Source organism: Hypanus sabinus, chromosome 4 (genome assembly GCF_030144855.1).
Source record: "Hypanus sabinus isolate sHypSab1 chromosome 4, sHypSab1.hap1, whole genome shotgun sequence".
Classification (NCBI taxonomy): Eukaryota; Metazoa; Chordata; class Chondrichthyes; order Myliobatiformes; family Dasyatidae; genus Hypanus; species Hypanus sabinus.
The window spans coordinates 43,508,422-43,525,524 of record NC_082709.1 but is presented as its reverse complement, the minus strand read 5'-3'; the positions used below and the strand labels follow the sequence as shown (position 1 = coordinate 43,525,524).

Sequence of the window (17,103 nt, the reverse complement as noted above, 5' to 3'; positions counted from 1 at the left end):
ATAGCAATAGTGATTTCCAGTTAATTGGGACACATCGGGACCAGTGCATTTTGGCCAAATTAAGTGGCTGTTCCAATTTTTCCAATTGCCGAAGTTTCATGGAAATAGCTAAAAGGGTATAAAAGAGACAAACCACCATTTAACTGAGTAACAAATTATTTATTTAAATTAGAACATTACATAAGCTACTACAGTAAAATGTGTATTATTTTCTAAGTCATTGACAGAAGAATTCATCCAGTGTGAACAAAATAGTTCTGAATTGTCTTACTGTTTATTACTCGCCAACTATCAGTAACTAAAATCAATTATTTTTGAATACAAACATCAAGTGACGCTACTTAAAAACTGTTCACTCTAAACACTGTTCAGTGTCTAACGGCCACATGACATTGACGCAAGTCAAAAAATGATCGGCAACAGTTCGTTGCCCCATTTAGGCGGAACAGTGTCCCAATAAAAGAAAGGGATCGCGGCTCTTTTGTGTTGTATTTGATCTTTAAATTGTCCCAAATAAGCAGTTGGCCCAATTAACCCGAATCTATATTTTGCTTAGAGCGAAGAGTTTTTAATTAGTGTCCGTTGTGTTTTTGTTCAAAAAGCAATGATATTTGTCACGGATAGTGGCTAATGTTGTCCCACTTTTCAAGAAAGGAGGGAGAGAGAAAACGGAATTATAGACTGGTTAGCCTGACGTCACTGATAGTGACAAATAAGCAGTAAGTCAATTCAGAACTGCTCACTGCGTTTTCAAGTATTCAGGCTTGGAGATAACAGAGAAGGTCAGGAGTGAAAACGATATACAGTTTTATAATACTGGAGTAGTATTGATAGTATTCGAATTTGTTCTGTATTTTATTTAAATATATAATTTGTCCCTCAGTTAAATGGTCTGTTTATACCTTAACTATTTTCATGAAACTTCGGTTTATTTGGGGCAGTCGCTTAACTGGGCAAAAAATACACTGGTGCCGATGTGTCCCAATAACTGGAATCTACTGTATTTAATTAGCTGTAAAATGCTTTGGGGGCATCCTAAGTAGAATACCAAAGGCACTCTACATAAATCGAGCTCATTTTCTTTCTTTGGGATTTCTTTCCTGCTTGTTTGTGAACTTTAAGGAGGAAGGCACTGAAATCTGGCGTGGTGTCTAAGTGAGGTATCTCTATCTGATACACTGAGTGTCCATTTTCCTGCTTGACCTGCAGAGTTCTTCCAGCATCTTGTTTGTTGGATAAGCACCAGCAGAACGGAAATGCTGCCAAGAATTTAAATTGCATTGAACTGTTGACTCTTTCTCTGTTTGACCTGGCGAGCAGTCCCTAGCATTTTTGTGTTTATTATTAAAAATATCTAGCATCAGTGGCTCAGAAATCTAAAATGAACACAAAGTACTAGAAGAGTAAGGCAACATCAGTGGGGAAAAGCACGTCGCCTCGAAAACTATTAGAACTTAAAGACTTGGATTGAAATGTGGTGTTCCTCTTTCAGTATAAACAACCTGAACTGCTTGCTTTCTCCAGCAGTCTTAGATCTTATTTTGTATTCGTAACCCATTCTCTCCGTGAATTCTATCTGATGTGATGACTTATTAAAACATTTTTTTAACCAAAAGGCTGAGCAGATCCAAACAGCCGAGGAGGAGGTGTCCCAGTGTAAATGAGGCGCAGGAATCCCTCTGCGATAGAGGTGTTTGGTGCAGGAACCAGATTTGGCGTTCTGCTGTTTAACACTGGACTACGGGAGGTGGGGACTGGGGCGGGGAAGTTTAGCTCCGCTCATTCACCTGCGGCAACTGGGGAGGGGAAAAAGGCGTGAGAAGAACTGGCTTGAGCTGTGGAAGAGCCCGAGGAAGCAGGAGCTGCGCCGGCGAGGACGCTGCAGCGGAAGCCGTAAAGGAGGAGGCGAAGATTTGCAGGTAGTCGACGCCCGCCGTTAATCTGCATTGCTCGCAATAACAACCAGCTTGGGGTATTTTGTTTTTGAGGAAAGGCAAAAAGACACTCCAAGGAATAATTTCGACATTTTATTTGTTCATTAATATTTGGCACACTGTCCCTCACATGCACAGCGTGAGAGGGGATAGCGAAGCAGCGGCAGTGGGTTTTGTTGGAGGAGGCGAGGGGAATCCTCCATCTCTCCGGACTCTGCCGGGCTGTTCGGGATGACCGGGTTTCCCGCGATCTCTTCCATCTGGTGAGTGACGGTTTTTCTCGGTGGCGACTTCTTACTGAAGATGCCGCTCTTCCGTGCCGACCGGGTGGATGGGAGAGAGACCCTTTTAGGCCTGGGCCTGGCGAGAGAGACCCGTCGGTACAGAGTGGGAAGGAGGGTGAGAGCCCTTGGGCCAGCCGCTAGAGACGGCGAATGGAAGGAAAGTTTGGTCCCGCCCTTAGACCGGAACCGCTGGTGTTCTGCAGATGCTGTTCCGCAGTTGTATCCAGCCAATACCGAGCCCCCGCCGATGCCCCCAGCCCTGGTCTGTGTGGCGCCTGCAGAGGCAGAGGGGACTTGGCGCTCATTAAAGGCTTGGGGTCGGACCCCGAATGTCACCACCGCGCATCTGGGCAGGACTACATACACCCACGTAAAAATCAAACACGGGCCATTCACCCTCTCCGCCCGGTGATAGGTGCTTGTCCTAGAACAATATGTTCATCCTTTACGGACCCCCACCCTCAGAAGATTGGTGGGTGGTGTGTGGCTGGCATGCGATGCCCCACTCGCGGGCAGCCTGAGGTCCATGGGGTGATGAGACATTTGGGGGATCGAACCCCACAGTCACATCACCTTTTTTCCTTCGCTGTCTTATATGATTTATGTATGATTTATGTTCTGTGTGTCGACTGAACCTGTGTCTGTGAAGCTGCTGCAAACAAGTTTTTTCATTGTACTTCTATCTCACCGCACTTGGGCATATGATAATAAACTCGATTTGACGCATTCCCCGAGATTTCCATAACTTGCAAACATCTGAGCGACCCCGGTGGAGACGAAAGACAGCCTCTTTGATGTTTGGCAGCTGAGGCTCTGTCGGTAGTTCTCATCCCCCGAGACAGCAGCCCCACTTCAGAAACTGAACAACAAAATCCAGGCTGACTGCAGTTCCAGCTGCTTCACCCATTGATTGCAGCGCTGCTTTATCAAAGTCACTGACTTTTGGAAGAGAAAATAATTCCAGGCTCTCTGGGATGGTCTTGGAAATGGAGGTGTAGCTTCCAAGAAAAGCAGCGAAGGCCTCCGTTGTCTTGATAGAAGCACTGTTTGATTATCGGTACTTTAAAAACATTGTTTGTGCACTGGTTTAGACACTGAAGTCAACGGGCCTCATTGAAAATATTCCAGTAGTTGGAGACATGCCATAGACAATTTTTTTTTGTTGGAGGTCAGTGCTCAGGGCAGGGTTGTTGGATCAGTCATCTTCAGCTGCTTCATCAATGATAGATTTTGCATCATTGCCAGAAATATGAATATTAGATACTATTCAGTTTCATTGGTAACTCCACAAAAGTTCCTCGCTTCCATGCAACAGGATCCAGATGGCAGGAAAACAAGTCCAGTAAGAGAGAGTTTAATCACCTACCCTTCATATTCAATGGCATTACCTAATATTCTTGGGGGGGGGTTAATATTGACCTGAAACCAAATGAAGCCAGTCATAGAGACCTACCAACTGGATCAGCTGGTCCTGAAAGCTGGAACATATGGAATCCATGGTAAGTTGGATATAAAATTGGATTGGTAGTATGAGACGGAGGGTAGTTGTGGAGGATTTTTGAAATTGGAGGCCTATGATTAATGGTGTGTTTCAGGAATCATTGCAGTCTCCTGTGTTAATGATTTGGATGAGGATGTAGGTGGCATGATTAGTAAGTTGCAGAGAAGGTGGTTTTCTCTGGTTACATCAGGATGTGAAGATCAATTGGGAAAAGGGGCAAGGGAAGGGTAGAATAAAATTCAGGCAAGTGCATTGTGATGCAGACGGAGTATTGTTTAATGAGAGACCTTGGGGAGGGGTGGGGGTGGAGAAAGTACACAGCTTCCTGAAGATGGGAACACAGATATACTGGATGGTGAGAAGGCCTATAAATTGCTTGTCTTCACTGGCACGGGTACTGAGTTTAGTCATCATGTTACAGGTATACAGGACATTGGTTATCTGCACTTGGAGTATAGTTTGCAGTACTGTAGGAAGGACATGGTTAAGCTGGAGAGTGTGAAGAAAAGAAATATAAGATTAACTTGGATTGAAGGGTTTGAATTATCAGGATAGACAAAATAAATTTACAAGAGGTGTAGATAGCCAGAGTCTGTTTCCCTTGTGGGGGCATCTCAAAATAGAAGCTGCAAGTTCAAGGTGAGAGGGAGGAAGTTTCTTGGAGATCTGAGGGGTAGAATCTTCACACAAAATCTAGTTGTTATTTGCAATGAGGTGGTGGATGGAGGCACAGTAACAACATTGGACAGGTATCTGAATGTGTGAGGCACAGAGGGATATGGAATTAATGAAAGCAAGAGAGATTAATATGGTTAATTATGATGGTTGGTATGGATATGCAGGGCTGAAGGAGCTATTTTGGTGTTGTACAACTCTGTGACTCTATAAATGCCGTGGCTACAAGAGCAGGTCAGGTTGACTTACCACCTGACATCCTGAACCCTTTGCACCATCTGCAAGGCACAGCCAAAGCATGAAGGAATATTCTTCATTCAAGTTGCTTGACATCATCCAGGACAAAGCTGTCTGTTTGCTTGCCTACCATCTGACATGTCTGTTTTCTCTATTGTGGCACACAGCAGCTGCACTGTACACCATTTGTCTAAATGCAGTTACTCGCCTAGTCTTTCCAAGTAGCCAAATCAGCAACCTTTGCCAGCAAAAAAGATGAATGCTTCTGGTGCATGGAAACCTCTGTGTGGGTTCCCCAGTTAAGTCGCACACCATTTTGATTTGGAAATGAATTGTTCCTTCATTGTTGCAGTGCCTTAATATCGGCACGGCCTCCCCAAGAGGACTGTGGGATACCTTCACCAGATGGATCTCAGTAGTTCTGTTTGACCACTGTCCTCTTGAAGGATGTCAATGATGTTGGACTGTGATGCCCAGATTCAAAAATTAAAATGTTAAGAAAATATTGTTTTATTGTGAGCATCTTTCAGTTTGATTGATCTGTGTATTACTTTGATATGGATTCTGGCCACCCAACCCCAGACTCAACAGCATTTGACTTTAGTCTTTTATTTAGGTTGGGTGTATATTCTGATGAATCACTTTGGGTTGGAGTTTGACTGATTTTGAGCTTATCTAGTTTTGGATGATTTGCTTAATGCAATTGACCTGTGAATAATCCATACAGTTGTTGTATTTACGTTTATAGTTGTCAGGAAAATAGCATTAAGCACATGCATTCATGTCAAATTTATATGGGCTAGTTATAGAGCGCTGTAGCGTAAGGTTGTAGTTAAAAAGAACATAGAACCAGACAGCTTGGGAAAGGTTATTTGGCCCATGATGTTGTGCTAATCTAAATGCCAATTTATACTAAATGTCTTCCTGTGCATTATTGATATCCTTCCTTTCCATTCATATTTATGTGTTGATCTAAAAGCCTACAAATTCCACCAAACTGCCTGGTTCCACTGCTACTCCTAATTACTTATTCCAGACCCCTTCCACTCCTGTGTTTTAAAAAATACTTAAAGATGCCTCAATTCTGTCTACCCTGTCTGCCTCTCATAATTAAAAAAAACGCTCTATCTGGTCTTCCTCCTGCCTTTGACACTAAGGTAAGCAACTCAAACTCATAATCTCAAATCTAGATACTGTCCTGGTAAACCTCCTCTGCACCCTCTCTGCAATCTCCACACCCTTCCTATAATGGGGCAACTAGAACTGCATGCAATATTCCAATTGTGAAAGTTTTGGAAAGCTGCAGCATGATTGCCTTACCCATATACTCAACACCGCCTCCAATAAAGCCATACATGCCTTACACCTTCTTTGCCACTTTATCCACTTCTGTAGTCATTTTCAGTGAACAATGTACCTGGACCTCAAGATCCTTCAGTACCTGCATGTTATTAGGGGGTCTACCTAATTTGTGTTTTCTGCTTTCAAAGTAAAATATCTCACATTTTCCCAGATTAAACTCCAGCTACGAATCCCTTCCCATATTTGTAACAGATCTGTATCCTGCAGTACTCTTTGACACTCTTTACACTGTCCACAACTCCATCAATCTTTGGTATCATCTGAAAACTTGTAAATCTGTCCATCCATCTTTTCAACCCAATCATTGATATAATTAGAAATGGAGGTCCCAGCACCAATCCTTGCAGAACAACACTTGTCACGGAACTCCAGCCAGAATAACAGCCTTCCACCCTGCTCTCTATCTTCTATGGACAAGCCAGTTCCGAATCCAGACTTGTAATTTACTAAGGACCTGATGAATTATGTTTTGAATCAACCTACTGTGAGGGGCCTGAACAAATGTCTTTCTAAAATCCATGCAGATCATGTCCACTACCTTTCCCTCATCAAGCTCCTTCGTCACCTCTGAAGACAACTGCACCAGTGGTGAGTAATGCAAAGCTATGGTCAAGGGAGGTGGGGACTGCTTTGAATTAGTGGATTGGACAATATTCAGGGATGCATCTTCAGATCTGAATGAATATGCCCCAGGCAACAGTGATTTCATCAAGATTGGCATGGATGAGTGTGTGTCTTTTAGAACATACTAAATGTACCCAAACCAGAAGCTACATATGACTCATGAGCTTTGTAGTCTGCTGAGGGCTAGATCTGAGGCATTTAAGGCCAGCAATCCAGAACTCTACAAAAAGTCTAGGCACGGCCTGGAGAAGGCCATCATGGCAGCAAAAAGGCAATTTTTTTTGAAGTTAGACAATCAGCTGTGGCAGGATTTGCATGCCGTTCCTTCCTACGAATTGAAACCTAACAGTATAATTGGCAGTGAAACTTCATTCCCCAATGAGCTCAACGTGCAAGATTTAAGGTTATTTATTATGTGTACATTGAAAGATAGAGTGAAATTTGTCATTTGCGTCAACAATCAACATGCCTGAGAGTATGCTAGACGCAGCCCGCAACATACCCAGAATGCCAGCAACACAACATAGAGCACAGCAAGCAACAAAACAATGACAGCAAAATAAGCCCTGTTTCTCCTCCTTCCTCTCTCCACACACATACAGTCCTCTAACCCCAAGATAATACGTATTCTTCGGCCTCCAATCTGCGGCAGGCTCAGATTTGGATCTGAACGTGGGTGTGCAGGCAGTGAGCCTCCGACCACCCCAGCAGACTTGCAGGGTTTCACAGCTTTGGCGCTCTGACCAGTGGGCTTTGACTTCTGATTCAATCCTTGGCATTGGCTGGAGGGCCCACTTGATCGAACTCTGGACTCGTCAATGATGGGACTCCAAATGTGCTTCAAAACTCCGGTCTCACTGATTTGTGAACCAAGGGGGATATTGGACCCTTAACTTGCCCCTTTGTTCCCAAAATCATCTCCATGACCCCCAAAAAACTTTAAATATAAAGAACTAAAAAGAACATTAAAAAAAATTATAAAACTGAGCCGTGACCTCAACAAAGGATGTGGTACAACTCCATCTTGAGCATTTTATGTATGTATAAACCTACACCTGTGCAATGCCCATGGTATCTGGGGTGATCGCTGCCTCCAAGGCTGCTGTCAGAACATCAAGAGGATGAAAAGCATCAGGTGCTGATGGTGTACCAGGCAGGGTACTGAAAACTTGTAAAGATCAGGGAAGGACATCTCCAACTTCCCACTGCTGCTGTTGTAGGTACCCAACTACTTCAAAAGGGCATCAGTCATACCGGTGTCCAGGTAGAGCAGGGTGAGCTGCCTCAATGACAGTCACCCACTGGCACCTCAGATCTACAGTTATCATGTGCTTTGAGCAGTTGGTGATGGGCAGAATTTACTCCTGCCTGAACAAGGCCTAGACCCACAGAATTTTCCCTACCACCTCAACAGGTCTGCAGCCGATGTAATCTCACTGGCTCTCCACTGGGCCTTGCACTACCTGGAGTCCTACATCAGACTGATTATAACCATCATCCCTGTAGTACTAATCAACAAGCTTCAAACTCTAAGCCTCTGTTCCTCCATCTGCAACTAGATACTTGACTTCCTTATCAGGAGACCACAGTCAGTATAGATTAGTATTAACATCTCCTCCTCACTGACAATCAATACAAGTGCACCTCAAAGATGTGTGCTTAGCCCACTGTGATACTTCCTCTACACTCATGACATTATCTATAAATTTGCCAATGACACCACTGTTGATGGCAGAGAATCAGATGGTGGTGAGGATGCATACAGGGGTGAAATAGATCAGCTGATTGAGTGGTGTTGCAGCAACAACCTTGTGCTTAATGTCAGCAAAACCAAGGATTTGATTGTCAACTTCAGGAAAAGAAAGCTGCTATATTCCATTAGGAATTTCAGACAATGTGGTATGTCATCAAAGGCTCTCGCAAATTTCTACAGATTTACGGTGTATAGCATTTGGATGGGTTGCATCTCCATCTGGTATGGAGGCCCCAATCCACAAGGTCATAAGGAGGCTTCAGATGGTTGGAGACTCAGCCTGTTCCATCATAGGCACAAGCCTCTCCACCACTGGGGACATCTTCCAAAGTTGCCGCCTCTAGAAGGTGGCATCCTTCATTGAGGATCCTCCCCATCTGGGACATGGCCTCCTTTTGTTACTACATTAGTGAGGAGGTACAAGAGTCTCAAGACTCAAACCCAACATTTTAGGGACAGCTTCTTCCTCTCTCCCATCTTTCTTCTGAATGATCTACTTTGCTATTCCACTTTTTCATTATCTATTTATGTAAATTATAACTTGTTATGCCTGCACTGTACTGCTGCCACAAAGCAACACATGCCATTGCTTATGTCAATGACGATAAACCTGATTCTGAGTCATTTTTTGTCATGCCATTGAATGTTGGGGTGAGAGCTGATTTTTTTTTCTTCTTGTATATCATTATTACCTGGCACATGTGTGGTGCAAATGTTAGTTGACATTCGTCAGCCCAGGCCTTGCTGCATTTGGCTGTGGACTATTGCATTATCTGAAGAGTTGTGAATGGTGTTAAACACTGTGCAACCATCAGTGAACATCCCTACTTCTGACCTTATGACTGAAAGACGCAGCTGAAGATGGTCAGCCCAAGAAGACTACCCTGTGGAACTCCTGTGGAGATAATTGTGGCAGAGTAATTGATCTCCAACCACTGTAACCATCTTCCTTTGTACTTTGCATTATATGATTCCTGTTCATCCAGTATCAGAATCAGGTTTGTTATCACTGGCATGTGTCGTGAAATTTGTTAACTTAGCAGCAACAGTTCAATGCAATACATGATAATATAGAAAGAAAAAAAATACACTAAGTATATATGCTTATGAAATAGATTAAAAATAATGCAAAAACAGAAAAATTTATTTTATAAAAAAATGAGGTAGTGTTAATGGATTCATTGTCCACTTAAGAATTGGATAGCTGAGGGGAAGAAGCTGTTCTTGAATTGCTGAGTGTGTGCCTTCAGGCTTCTGTACCTCCTACCTGACGGTAACAAGGAAGAGAGGGCATGTCCTGCGTGATGGGAGTCCTTAATAATGGAGGTCGCCTTTCTGAGGCAGTGCTCTTTGAAGGTGTCTGGCTACTACAGAGGTTAGTACCCAAGATGGAGCTGACTAGTTTTACTGCTTTCTGTAGCTTTTTTTGGTCCTGTGCAGTAGCCCCTCCATACCAGACAGTGATGCAGCCTGTCAGAATGCTCTCCACAGTACATCTATAGACATTTTTGAGTGTTTTATGTGACAAGCCAAATCTCTTCGGTCTCCTAGTGAAATATGGCTGCTGTCTTGCCTTCTTTATACCTGTATCGATATGTTGGGCCAAGTTAGATCCTCAGAGACTTTGACACCCAAGAACGTGAAATTGCTCACTCTCTCTGCTTCTGATTTCTCTGAAGACTGGTTTGTGTTCCCTCATGTATCATCTAGGCTATGCCCTCTTCTCGCTACTACCATCAGGCAGGAGGTACAGGAGCTTAGAGTCCCATACCACTGGGTTCAGAGACAGTTATTACTGTTCAACCATCAGTCTCCTGAACTAGTGTGGATAACCTAGCTCACCTCAGGGCGGAACTGACTCTACAACCTATGGACTCACTGTCAAGGACTCTGCAACTTGTGATCTCAGTATTATTTCTTTACATTTTTATTATTTGCATGATTTTGTTTTCTTATTGGTTGTTTGTCATAGTTTTCCATAAATTCTATTGTATTTCTTTATATTCCTGTAAGAAAATGGATCTCAAGGTAGTATCTAGTAACATGTATGTATTTTGATAATTTGATACTTCACCTCTGGAGCTCATTACATGTTTGACTTTATTATGGCCTGGAGCTGAATGACTTTGGGATTCAGTCTGAGCTTCTATAAGCAGGTTGTTGCTAAGCAAGTACTGCTTGATAGCATTATCAATTATCCCTTCGATCACATCGCTGATGATAGAGAGTAAACTAATCGGGCAGTAGTTTGGCTAGATTTATTCTGTTTCTTTTAAACAGGTTAGACCCGGGCAGTTTTCCTCATTCTCTGGCAGACGCCAGTGTTGTAGCGGCACTGGAACAGCTGCAGTACTGGCATCCACCGGAAAATGAGGGTAAGGGCATGGCAAGTTGTAATTAAAATAGATCAGAAACTTTCTTTTTGAAAGTTACTCATTAGCAAGAATTTGAAGGTCATTAATCAAACTTTCATACATATAGAGTCATGGAAAAGTACAGAGAGAAATGGGTCCTTTGACCCATCTCGTATTTAGGATGCTGCGGTATTTGGGATATTACTGACTGTAATTACTGAGTGTTTGTTTTTGTTTTAAGCAAGCATTTTCACTACTAATCATGCTTTTGTAGAAACATTATTTGTACAGTGCAAACTTATTGAAAACCTAACAATCACAGTTATGTATTTGAGAGCAAAAGAATGCGGGAAGGGGCGGGTAGAGGATAGAGATCTATGGCTGGTTAGTTTGAATAGTTACCTCTAAATTGAAATTATTTGTTTTATTTGAAGCCCAGGAGTGATGTTGAAAAGCTAGTTCAGTGTATTATTTACATTGGAATAGCCCTAATGGAGCCAATAGAGAACAAAATAAACCTGTAATGAAATTATTTTCGCTTATATCCCTTTTTGTGTCTGGTGTTTCACTCTTGTGAGGAGGTTGTTCATTGGAAGGTACTCGAGTCCATCCTCTGTTCCTTTGGTCCTTGTGAGGATGTACACATGGTGCATGATTGAGAAACAGTAAGTGTAAAGCCGCCACCATTACCTGATACAGTACATGCCAGCAAACCTCTCGCAGCCAAGAGTTTCTTGGAAAGGATAATCCTGTTGTGCTGTTATTAACCTGGTTTCTCATTAGTTCAGTGTTCGGCATATTAGGTAAATCTTGGATTAATTGTCCACTCTTCTTGAGACTGGATAATCTCAAATGATTTACCAGTAAGAGTACAGGTAGTTCAACTATAATACATGTTTCCATTATGCAAAATGTATATAACATGATTGGGGACATCATTTACAATAGTTGAATTGGTTATAATGTGATTTCCATGGGGACCTAGAGAATCTATTAAGAGTTACTTTGGAAAAAAGATAACTTGGAAAAAAACTTTATATGCAAGCCACCCCCAGTAGTAACTGGACAGCACAGCATCTCAATGCAGAACCATTGGAAATTGTTAAATAATTACCTCTATGATAAACACAAAATTTTGTAGATGCTAGAAATCTTTAGTCACACACACACACACACACACACACACACACACACACACACACACACACACACACACACACACACACACACACACACACACACACACACACACACACACACACACACACACACACACACACACACACACACACACACACACACACACACCTTTTAACTCCACACCTGTCTACCCCACCCATCCCACTTCACCGGATCTCACCGATCATCTGCTATTTTGTACTCCTTCCCCTCACCCCCACCTTATTCCTGCTTCTACCCCCTTCCTTCCTTCCTTTCCAGTCCTGATGAAAGGTCTGAGCTGAAATTTCAACTGTTTATTCCTCTTCATAGATGCCATCTGAATTTTGAATCCCTCCAGCATTTTGTGTGTGTTGCTCACATTTACGATATTCATGCAAAGGTACTTCACTAAACAAGATAACATAACAGCCTTTCATATTTTTAGCTTGCAGTAACAGAATAAACTCAGAACTATTAAAAACAACTTTTTGAAAGACATACCAGCGTGCTGTGGGGCGGGGGTTGGAAATAGCTGTTACTGTGAGTCTAAAACTCTCTGGCCTCAACTTTTTTCCCCCCATTAACAGAATTGTTAGAAGGGTTATTTATATAATGTGAGATTTCTTAAGAAATACAAATATTGTGTTATGGCAGAACTACCTGTATTAAGCTGGCTCCAAAGTACCTGGATTCAGGCAGTGAAAATTAGCCAAGATATCATCCTTCTCCTGCTTTGTGGTTAGGGATCCCTGCAGAGAAACGTGTCTGTTGTGCAAGTGTGGAATTATATTTAGTAATGGTACTAGGTGTGGTTGAACACACAGACTTTCCTGAACATTCAAGGGGAGGCTGGTAATGCAGAAACCATCCTCCAGTTAAAACAGGTGCTTTCCTGATAGGAACGAAAATAGAAAATAAGTTGAGTCAATTGATTGAGACTAATCCGTTGACAGAAAATAATTAGACAAAAAATTTACTTGCTGGGGATGTAGACAAGAATTGTTCTGAATTATTTATCTCTTGAACCCAAGAACTATCTTGACATGTGCAAAAAGAATTCTCCAGTAATCCCATGAAATTAGTTATGTGGTCTGTAAAAGCCACAAAATGTTGTTATTGCTCAGTTTGTTAGGTATATTTTACTGGGGCATTGCAAATTAATTGCTTTGGTCTATCAATAATGGCCGAGACATTGATGAACTGCTTTAAGTAAGTGACCTATAGAGTACATGATGCATTAGTTGACCATTGTCTTTGTTGGCAAATCCCATTCCAGTATAGACCAGACATTGGCTAGATTTCCTTTACTATTGATTAAAGAATAAGTATTTGGACATGTTCACTATAATTTGGCAAGTTCAGCAGTAATTTATTGTGCTGACCCAAACTGGTTATTGCATTTTTGTCATATATTTAAATGCTGTTTGTCTCAATGATGTTTTTATTGTTTCTCTTGATCTCTTAACTATTGATGTCTTCTTGTAGACATCTATTATGGAGTAAAGTTTCTTTACTATCCACCCCAACTTTGCCCTCATAACTTTGAATACCTCAATCAACCTTTTCTGCTCCCAGGAAACCAGCTGTAGCCTATGCTGTCTCTCCTTGTAGCTGGAATGCTTCATTCCAGTTACAATCCAGGAGAGAGTTGCTGTTCAACTTGCCTATGGATGTTATAAAATATAGAATTAAAGACAGAAGAAAAAAGTTGTTATGCTAAATTGGAAGACCTGTTGAAGAAATAATTAACTTGCCTTTCAGAACCTTGAGGATGAAGAAATCTGAAAATTGCAGAAAAAGTTCCTCCATCAAAGCATCCTCCACAGCATCCCCTCACCCTTATCCTCTCTTTTCAATATTCAGGACTTGCCAGTAATCTTTCTGTAAATGCCTGCAAGGAAATTCATCTTAAGGTAGTATGTGGTACTTCGATAATAAACTTATTTTGAACTTTGAGGAGTGATTGTTCCTTCCTTAATTTCAATGTCCTGAATTTTCCTCTCCCATTTGTTGTGTCTCCCAATCTGATCCTGAACTTCTGGTTGTCCATTATCCCTATTCCAACCTCTCTATCGTGTTCTCCTGTACTGTTCCAGTGCAGCTTGATATTTACTCCAGGAATAGCAGCTCGGACTCTAGTTGTTCTACAACATTTTGAACTCACAATAAATTCAGGTGTTAATTCTACTGTTTCTATTTACATTCCCTTTTAATAAATCTTTTAATTGAACCATCCTGATTTTTTAATAAAACTTTTAATAAATCAGGATGGTTCAATTACTTTTAATCCTTTTTTTAATGCAAGATACAATATGTAACTTCAACAATATAAAAGCACATAAGGGAATCAAAATATGGAATTTTTCATAAGTGAGGAGACCATGGAGCAATTGCAGATTTAAAGTAAAACTACTTCAAGCTTATCGTTGGGATGGTATTTGTGGAAATTTGTTTGTGCAGTATTAGATAGTTGGTTGAATTTGTGTCTTGTGTGATGACCTCACCTTGTTATGGTAATCTCTGTGATACTCTTTGAAGAGATCAGATATAAAGGAAGCACCATTTTCAAATTATCCAGGATTTGTTAAGTTGAAAAGGTCATGTGAAATTTGAATTTGTTAAAAATATATTAATGCAGTATGTCTAAATTAACAATAATTTACAGTTTTAGAATGAAATTTTGTAATGTAGTTTGTCATACAAGGACATTAATACCTCTTGCTCTTTTGTCCAAGATCCTAAGTATAACATTATTTTTTTGCTTATAACTGAGAAGAAATGTAGAAGATTGCAATCTCATTGTATAAATGTGACATCTTTTTTGTATTCTTAATTTCAAAATATAGCTAGTGCCTTGAAATGAGAACCTATAGTCAGTCTCTGCTTTCCATTTTTAAGGTACCTTCATACCTGCTTAGTGCCTGGGAGCTTGCATGATTTCCTTAAATGTTACAGATTCAAAAAGGAAAAATGCTTTTTTTAAATGAAAAAGGCTATTTTAAAATAAACTATATGTTTTGAGTCTAGATAAGTAGAACAAAGTAAGCAAAGTATATGCAATAGATCTTGAACAGTCTCTTGCAATCAAGGTTGATTTACTTCCGTTCTGATTTAGTGAATTCTGAAGTAACTGATGCAGCCAGTGTTGGAACCACAGTCCTCCACGTGTGATGCAGAGGTGGCTGGGAGGAGAAGTGGGTGGGGAGTGTTATGATGTATCCTCCTTTAGCTGCTGCTTCATGGCTTGTGTGTGCTCCAATATACATGACCTCAGTGTTTCCAAAACTATCCTGAACAATCCTCTCTGTGCTAAGTGACCAAGATCCTGAGGTTTGCAGGAGTCAGTTGGGGGGTGTTGCACTTTTCTGATGAATGTGGGCAAGAGAGACTGCATTCTGGGATCTGGAACAAAAAAAGACCCAAAATGCTCTGATCCAAGATGTTGACAGTTCCTTTCTTCCTCATGGATGCTGCCTGACCCACTGAGTCCCGTAAGTGGCTTGTTATTTTTATTGGATTTTAACTATATCATTGAATATTTTAATCACAACCAAGAGACAATCTGCAGATGCTGGAAATCTAAGCAACTCACACAAAATTCTAGAGGAGCTCAGGAGACCAGCCAGCATCTATGGGGGAAAAAGTCCAGTCGACGATTAGGCCAAGATCCTTCAGCAGGACCAGAGAAAGAAGATAATTAGATTTAAAAGATGGGGGGAGGGGAGAGAGAACCACAAGATGATAGGTGAAACCAGGAGGGAAACAGATGAAGTAAAGAGATCGGAATTTAATTGGTGCAAGAGATACAGGGCTGAAGAAGGAGGAATGAAATAAAAGATATAAAGCCATGAAAGAACGAAAAGGAGGGAGGAGCACCAGAGTGAGGTGATGGGCAGGTAAGGGGATAAGGTGAGAGAGGGAAAAGGGAATGGTGAAGGAGAGACTCTCAGACACCTTCTCTTACTTGCCCCTCAAACAGGATCCCACTAAGGAGCACCAGGCCATTGTCTCCCATGCCATCACTGACTTTATTAACTATGGGGACCTCCCATCGTCTGCCACCAACCTCATAGTTCCTGCACCCTGCACCTCCTGTTTCTACCTCCTACTCAAGATCCACAAACCCACTTGTCCAGGTAGACCCATTGTTTCGGCTTGTTCCTGCCTCACTGAATTTGTATCTGCATGCCTTAACTTTGTTTTATCCCCCATAGTTCAGACCCTTCTGATCTACATCCGTGATACTTCACATGCTCTGGATCTTTTCAATGATTTCAGGTTCCCTGGCCCCCTTCTTATTTTCACTATGATGTCTAGTCCCTGCATACCTCTATCCCCCCACCAGGAAGGCCTCAAAGCTGCCTGTGTCTTTCTGGACACCAGACCCAACCAGTTCCTCTCCTCTGCATAGTGGAACGTCCTCACTCTTAATAATTTCTCCTTTGGCTCCTCCCAGTTCCTTCAAATAAAAGTTGTAGCCATGGCACTTGCATGGGTCCCAGCTATGCCTGCCTTTTAGTTGGCTATGTGGAACAGCCCTTGTTCCAAGCCCACACTGGTGTTCGTTCCCCACTTTTCCCATGCTACATTGACTACATTAGTGCTGCTTCCTGCATCCGTGCAGAAGTTGTTGACTTCATCAACTTTGCCTCCAACTTCTACCCTGCCCTCAAATTTACCCAATCCACTTCTGACACCTCCCTCCCCTTTTTCGATCTCTCTGTCTCTATCTCTGGAGACAGTTTATCTACTGATGTTGATTATAAATCCATGGACTCTCATAGCTGCCAGGATTATACGTCTTCCCACCTTGTTACTTGTAAAAATGCCATCCCCTTCTCTCAACTCCTCCACCTCTACCGCATCTGCTCTTAGGATGAGGCTTTCCATTCCAGAACAAAGGAGGTATCCTCCTCCTTCAAAGAAAGGGGCTTCCTTTCCACTATCAATGTTACCCTCAACCACATCCCTTCTATTTCATGCATGTCTGCTCTTACCCCATGCTCCTGCCATCCTACCAGGGATAGGATTTAAGTACCTCAGAAACTGATGATCTTCTGGGATTTTCATGCACAACAGTCTTTAGACTTTACAAAGGATGGTGCAGAAAACAAAAAAAAAATCTAGTGAGCATCAGTTCTTTGGGTGAAAGAACACCCAAATACGCTGGTTCTTAAAGTGAATATGAGGTACCTTATAAAGTGGCCATTGAGTGTAT

General features: G+C 41.8%; 1 protein-coding gene across 9 annotated transcripts in view; it reads left to right on the top strand.

The window, feature by feature from the left end:
• The first annotated feature begins 1,662 nt into the window (after positions 1-1,662).
• LOC132392693 (E3 ubiquitin-protein ligase HECW2-like) overlaps positions 1,663-17,103 on the top strand; it is a 305,761-nt gene continuing 290,320 nt past the window's right edge. For 2 of the 9 annotated variants that reach the window (XM_059966920.1, XM_059966922.1), the window contains exons 1-2: positions 1,675-1,919; positions 6,518-6,581. The gene's annotated coding sequence lies outside the window, so the exon portion shown is untranslated. Of the gene's footprint in view, positions 1,920-1,951; positions 2,198-6,517; positions 6,582-13,646; positions 13,799-17,103 lie in introns of those variants that run through there. The other 7 variants (XM_059966923.1, XM_059966925.1, XM_059966921.1 and 4 more) reach the window with 6 other exon arrangements.